Source organism: Ochotona princeps, chromosome 4 (assembly GCF_030435755.1).
Source record: "Ochotona princeps isolate mOchPri1 chromosome 4, mOchPri1.hap1, whole genome shotgun sequence".
Taxonomy (NCBI): domain Eukaryota; kingdom Metazoa; phylum Chordata; class Mammalia; order Lagomorpha; family Ochotonidae; genus Ochotona; species Ochotona princeps.
This window is the reverse complement of record NC_080835.1, coordinates 10,239,343-10,246,960: the sequence shown is the minus strand read 5'-3', so window position 1 is coordinate 10,246,960 and position 7,618 is coordinate 10,239,343.

Sequence of the window (7,618 nt, the reverse complement as noted above, 5' to 3'; positions counted from 1 at the left end):
CAGAGAAGAGGAGAGACAGACAGGAAGATCTTTCGTCCAATGATTCACTCCCCAAGTGGCTGTAAGGGCCTGAGCTACACTGATCCAAAGGCAGGAGCCAGGAGCTTCCTCCGGGTCTCCCATGTAGGTACAGGGTCCCAAGGCCTTGGGCCATCCTCTACTGCCCTCCCAGGCCACAAGCAGGGAGCTGGATGGGAAGTGGGACTGCTATATCATGAACCAATGCCCATACTGTATGCCAGCAAGTGCAAGGCGAAGGCTTTTGCCACTAGGCCACTGTGCTGGGCCCTGTTTATTTATTTGTTTTTTAAGATTCATTTATTTCACTTGGAAAGTCATAGTTACAGAGAGAGAAAGACAGAGATCTTCCATCCTCTGATTCATTCCCCAATGAGCCCTCTGAGGTCAGGAGCTAGCAGTTCCTTCTGGGTCTCCTACATGAGTACAGGGGCCCTCGGTGGGGAAGCTCTTCCACAGGCCCACCCAGGTGGGCGTCCAACAGAGTGACCCCTGCACAACTGAGTGACACGAGAGGTCAAAGGATCCTTAACACTTTCTGATTCAGGTGTGTGTCTCTCTGCTTTCAGGAGGCACCCACCTCTCAGTTCCCTCTCAGGAGGTGCTTTCACTTCTCAAATAAAATGTCTCTTCTACCCCAACTTGACTCCTGGCTTTTTACTCCATAATAAGCTGATGAAAGAACCTCCAGGGCTTTGCCAGTAACGATTTTTTCTCCGGTTCCTTTTTGAGCTTTTTGATTGATGGCTTTTTCCCAGAACCTTGGAGCTGAGTTTCCCGAGTAAAAGAACGCACGAAGGTTAGCACGAATTCAAAAAACACATTCTTACTTTTTTTTTCTTACAAGTGTATTTATCTCTGAATTCAGGCCATGTATTCTGTTGGCTGTCTTGGAGATTCCAGTGCTATGTGCGGTCTGCTGAGTGGTATATGGGGAGCAAACCAGCATCAAATGGGAAGAACCCAGAGAGACGGCAGCTCCACGGCAGGATGTGTCGCCACAGAAAAATATATTCCTCTCTTGGCTAAAGAGCCCTCAGAGATGCCTGAGGTTGAAGGATGAAACACGGGGGAAATGTGGGAACAAAGCGGTTAGGACCTGAGGGCCGTACAGAAGTGACACATGGAAGCATCGCTCCTCCTGCTTTGGAATCCAGGAACGATATTACGTTGCTTTTTAAAAATAAAATTTTTTTTCAGTGACTATATAATTCCAAAGTAAAACTAGAAAATTGTGTGCATATGTGGTATATTATTTCCTTGTGGGAATTTTCTCTGTGCTTTAAAAAATGTGGTTATGCAAAAAGAAAATTCATGGCTACAAAAAGTATTATGCTTCAAAGAGTACTGTTAAAAAATTCTGAATCCTTAACTTCAGAGAAGGGCTTCATTGATAGACATGTAGAATAAGGGGTAGGTATATGCATGATATATGTATGGTTTAGCTAAAACACCTGTTCCGATGCTTACACCCCATAGCAGAGTACCTGGGTTGGGAAATTTATTTTTATCTGAAATTTAGAAAATGCCTTTTGCCCAGCCATGTATCTTAAATTGAATAAATACTTTTCAAGGAAAAAAATGTTTCCTGCTTTTGTAGTTACTATGTGCATTTTAAAAAAGTTTATTTTTATTACAAAGGCAGATATACAGAGGAGGAGAGACAGAGAGGAAGATCTTCCATCCAATGATTCACTCCCCAAGTGACCGCAATGGTTGGTGCTGCACTGATCCAAAGTCAGGAGCCAGGAGCTTCTTCTGGGTCTCCCACGGGGGTGCAGGATCCCAAGGTTTTGGGCCATCCTCAACTGCTTTCCAAGGCCACAGGCAGGGAGCTGGATGGAAGTGCAGCTGCCAGGATTAGAACTGGCGACCAAATGGGATCCCAAGGCATTCAAGGCGAGGACTTGCCACCGTATGCATTTTAAATGCCCATAACTTCATAGTAATATAATTTCATTTGCTTTGTGCATTAGGTTAAATAGATAGAATGGCTATCTTGAACTCTCCCTGGCAAGTAATTTCCCCCAAAATGTTCATTTTTATCAAGTCACACTTGTGGTACACTGCGTTTCATCTTTCGCTTCTGGTTTAGGAAAAATAAATTTCATAAAAAGTTAAATAAAACAGACAAATCTTCAATCAGCTGTAATGGTTTGATATGTTTTTCAGAGCCACATTTCCTCTGAATTCTAAACACATAATCATTAGCCAGCTGAAGTTTCCTGAAGCAGTTTCCGTAATCCAAATAAATGCTATTTTCTAGGAGTCATTGAGACTGAAGCCCCATAATGTGAAAGCAGAGCCCAGCTTCCCGTCTGTCTCCCTTAGCACAGGGTGTCCTTGCCCGTCTTTTATCAGAAAGCGATTCACTCACTCACAGAGGCCTTACAGGCTTCGAATCACTAGAGTTCAGAAATCATGTGCTTCTCCAGCAAGTGAGAACTTCAATGGCCGGTATTGTCCAGAAGGAAGTCCTGGAGAAAGTGTAACTAGATTAAAGGAATCCACAGGTGGGCTGGAGTTCACCTGACCATGGTAAATTCCCTAAACATTAGGGCATTGCTGACCAGTCAGGAATCTTTCCTCAGGTACCTCTCAGCCCCACTGTTCCGTCTACAAGGACACTCACCCCTAACTCCTCAGGGCGCTTGGGAATTAAGCCTGGCACCTTGCTCTGTGCTTTGTAATAAATGCCTACTTTCTCTCTCTCTTTTTTTTTTTGAAGATTTTTAATTTTTTTTTTTTTTTTTTTTTTTTTTTTACTGGAAAGGGGGATATACAGAGAGGTGGAGAGACAGAGAGGAAGATCTTCTGTCCAATGGTTCACTCCCCAAGTGAGCACAACGGCTAGAGCTGAGCCAATCCGCAGCCAGGAGCCAGGAGCTTTTCTGGGTCTCCCACATGGGTGCAGGGTCCCAAAGCTTTGGGCCCTCCTCGACTGCTTTCCCAGGCCACAGGCAGGGAGCTGTATGGGAAGCAGGGCTGCCGGGAGTAGAACCGGTGCCCATATAGGATAAGGGTGTGTGCAAGGTGAGGACTTTAGTCACTATGCCATCGAGCCGGGCCCATAAATGCCGACTTTCTTCCACCACCCTGATGTCTGTGATTGGCTTCCTGTGTATAGGGTTAATGGATCCAGTTTGCAGGTTCTACAATGCCTCCTGCAAGTATGGGGTGTTGTTTGTCAACACCATCCATTAAAATTTGTCTTAGTAAAATAATGAAAAAGAGTTAAAACTCTGCACCAGCATTTTGATAGGCCAACGGATTTTGATCCCACAAGGTTATAGTTCTTCATGTAGATTATGGAAGAAAGATATTAAAGCTATAATATTAAGAGCTAAGAGTAAGAATGACTGGTTGATACTAGCAATAGAAAACCAGGACAAAGAGAATCCATAAACTCTCACCACATTTGTAAGACCTCTGCTAGGAAGACAGCGCATGGGGAAAGGTGGCATGATCCAAGTTTTAAACTCAGCGACTAAGCTCAATGTGACAAATATAAGGTTCTCTTCTTTATCCTCTGAGTGAAAATTTGGACGAAGCAAGCTCTACTGATCCAACAACCTTCTTTCCAGTGATTCCATGGATCCTTCTCATGAGCCCATTCACGGGAACACCTCCACTCCCGTGACGTTGTTAGGCTTGGCAGAGCAGAAATGACACCACCAGCCTGCTCAGTCAGACCATAGCTCCCATTCAGGAGTGTCTGGAATGCAGGATCGGTCACTAAACCCGTGATGAGTAATATATGCTACACCTCCCGTGCATGAGTAGAGCAAGAGCTGCCATCCTACCTCCTTTTCTCCCCCACCCTGGCATGTAGGATGTATGAAAGCCCAGTGCTGTATACCCTGAGGGACCATTTTCCTCACACAGTCACCCTTGTGTGGAAGTGGTCCTGGGTCATGTCCTGCCAGGAAGTGATCTGTCAAACTTTTTCTCTTTTTAATAAAAAACCTTTGCTTGGACTAAAAGCCTCTCTCTATCAAGTGAGTCCCAGTATCTCCAAACCTAACATCATGCATATTTCAAGATCACCATATATCCTGAATATTCTTTCTGCCAACCTGAGGGGTTTTTTTCACTGACGAATCTGTGTCCTTGAAATAAATGGACTCAATGGACTATGCTGGCGCTCCTGAGTAGGGAGAGGTTGAGTTGAGCGAACTTGACAGCACACATAGCTTGAACTCCAGGCTGAAATAACAATATCCCAATTAGCATCTCCAGCAACAACGGAGGGTGGAAAGCACTTGAGCCTTTATTCTTCATTGTTTTATGCATTTCATTCCACTGTCTTTCAGCCTGCTTAATTTCTGAAAATTAAAGTTCAATGTAATTATAGTTTTGTTCCTATATAGAAGAGCGTAAAGGGATCCCTGGATTAAATCCAGGAGTTATTTTTACACTAGGTAAAAATCAAGGAAATCTGAATGAACAATGGATTTCTTTGATAGCAACTGACAATAGTGGGTCAATATTGGTTCATTAACTGTGTACCACACAAATTAAGATTTTCATAATTGGAGAAACCAGGTGTAGGGCACAAAGTTCTTCTCTCTCTTCACAACTTTTCAGAAAATTCCAAAGTTTTTTTTTTAACATAAAATAAAATTTATTTTAAAATTCTGAAAATCTCTTTGGTCTCTCGCTTCATATTGTTTAAAATTATATTTTCTGATTGTCATTCATTAGATGACACACAGTAAATCCACAAGTTGGGAATAAATGTTCTGGTAATGCATTAACTGAAACATAATAGTGCTGTAATTTTTTTTATAAACCCTCTTGCATTGACTGAATTCCTTAAGAGAAACTGAGTTTTTAAAAGTAAAGCATACCTTCCTTGTTCAGAGCTATTTTTAAGTACAGAAGCAGAGGAAACCCCTATGTCTACTTGCTGAAAATAGAAATTGCTCAGCCATATTTATTTCCGTCACACCTCTCAGGCACCACAGCAGGAAGGCTGCTGGCATGAGCAAATCCAGTCTTGGACGTAACAACTGCTCCTGGTGTCAGAGTCAGTGCGGGCCCATGAGAGCAGACGGGAAAGCACCTTTTCTCCAGAAGCCTCCCCCAATGACATCCTCAAACACACACACGAAATTGACCTTGGACAATTTCCTAAACTTTTGTATTTTTCTCTCTGCAGAACAGAGTTCTGTTAAATATATAGTTAAAATATGTAGTTAAATATATAAAAATATATATAAATATATAAACACAAATATATACTTATCTATAAATATATTTAAATATATAAATATAATACTAAATATAAACATATATAAATATATCGTTAAATATATAACAGTAGGCCAGCAGGTGAGAAATACATGCTAACCTCTTAGCATGATGCCAGAAAGTAACTTCATCAGCAATGGGAGTTCTCTTGTGTTCCTCTTCCCTTGTTACTATTATTATTATTTTTACTGTTGTGCTTTCCTAGGAGATAAAGCTCTTTCGTAGCCTGAGCCCCCCCTCTTCACATTCACACTCGGCTATACGTAAAGGCTCAAACTCAGTCGCATGGCTTGCTAGCATCACACCTGCCACACCAAACAAAATGGAAAGTGATGTATCACAGATCTTTTGTGCGTTAGTTCCTATCTGCTCTCTGACTTACTGTATCACTGCATATGAGTGTGCAGAGGGGACACCACACTGACCTGTGCAATCCTGGATTTATGTACTATCACAATTGTCCAGCAGATGGTAGCAGAGAACCCTGAGGGAAAGTGATCAATGCACTCTTCACAGGCAGTGTCAAAACTGGAGACCAAACTGTACTCATTTTTGCCTGTTACTAGCATCAAAGTGCCCCTAACACTCTCTCACACTCTCTCTCTCTCTCTCTCTCTCTCTCCCTCTCTCTCTCTCTCTCTCCCTCTCTCTCTCTCTCCCTCTCTCTCTCTCTCTCTCCCTCTCTCTCTCTCTCTCCCTCTCTCTCTCTCTCTCTCCCTCTCTCTCTCTCTCTCCCTCTCTATCACACACACACAGAGAGAACTTTTTCATATCTGTCAAAATGTTAACAAAATAATTCTTAAATGTCTTATGAAGGTGGCTGAGCATTTGGTACAGCAGGCAAGCCTCCAACTGGGATGCCCACATTTTATATTATACGCCTGGTTTTAAGTCCAGTCTCTGCAGCCAGTCCTAACATCCTGCTGGAAGGATGGGTGGTGGCTTCCTGAAGCCCACATGAGAAACCCAGATTAGATTCCAGACCTTGTGTCAGCCTGTCCCTGGCTTGGTTGTTGTGGATCCTGGGAAGCAGACCAGCAAACAGGAGAGATCTGCCTCTCTTCTGTCTTCTCTCCCCTCCATTCACCTTCCCTTTCCTCCCCTGATTTATTGTGCTCTTTCTCAAGTTAATACAAAAAATTCTGCCAAGATAATATAAAGAAATAAAACCAAAATATTAGAAATAAATAACTTAATATGTCAAATAAAAATACAGTGGAAATCCTTAACAGCAACTTCTGAGGCAGAAGAAAGAATATTTGAGCTAGAACAAATCTTTGGAAATACATCAGATGAAACAGAGAAGAAAAATCAGAAACACCAAAAATAGTGTTCAAGACTTATGGAATATGGTTAAGTGATCTAACATACATGGTCTTAGGCGATCCTCAGTGTGTGAAAAGAGATACAGGGATTAGAAGGCCTTGCATGTGAAAACTTAGCAGAAAACTTCCCTAATTTTGACAAAAATAAGAACATCCAGGTACAGGAAGAACATAGCACTCCTGATACAAATAACCAGAAAAGACCTTCACCATAATACATTACTTCAACACAATACAATACTGTCAGACTTTCAACAGTAAACTGTAAAGATCCTAAAGTCTGCACAAGAGGAATGCCAGATCCTAATGTCTCTCCAATTAGACAAAGCTGATTCTCATTAGAAATCCTATAGAATGGGGGAGAAGTAGTCCAAGCACTTAAAGAAACAAACTGTTAACTCACAATACTGTGCTCAGCAAGCTTTTATTTAAAAAGGTGAAATAGGACCTCTCAAAAGATATTAGAATTTGTCACCCTTAGTCCAGCCTTACAAATGATACTTAAGTATGTGCCGCACCCAGAAACACAGAATGATAATTATTATTATTAAAGAGTGTGAAGGCATAAAATCTCCCAATAAACATATGAAGTAAATCCAAATCAAACGTTTGTGGGAATTGGCAGGGCCAACGTCATTACTTATCAATTATAGCTTTGGAGGTAAATGACCTAAATTCTCCTACTGAAAGATGCAGACTAGATGATGAACAAATGAAGAAAAGATGGGAGCGTTTCCATTAAGGTCCAGAACCAGACCAGTATACCCACTCTAACCACTGCTATTCAATACAATTCTGGAAGTTCTGCTGGCAACTAGCGGTAGAGGCCAGAGGTGCTGCTTACGTGTTTTTACAATAGAAAGATTCTCCAGAGAATAATTGGGCCCAAAATGCCAGTAGTGCCAACAGTTAAAAGATCATGATTGTCAAAAACTACAAAATTCCAAAGGAAATATTTATAAACACTCTTTGCGGCTTTGTGTACTCATGTACCTTCATAATTTAGTGGTTAAAGTAATAAT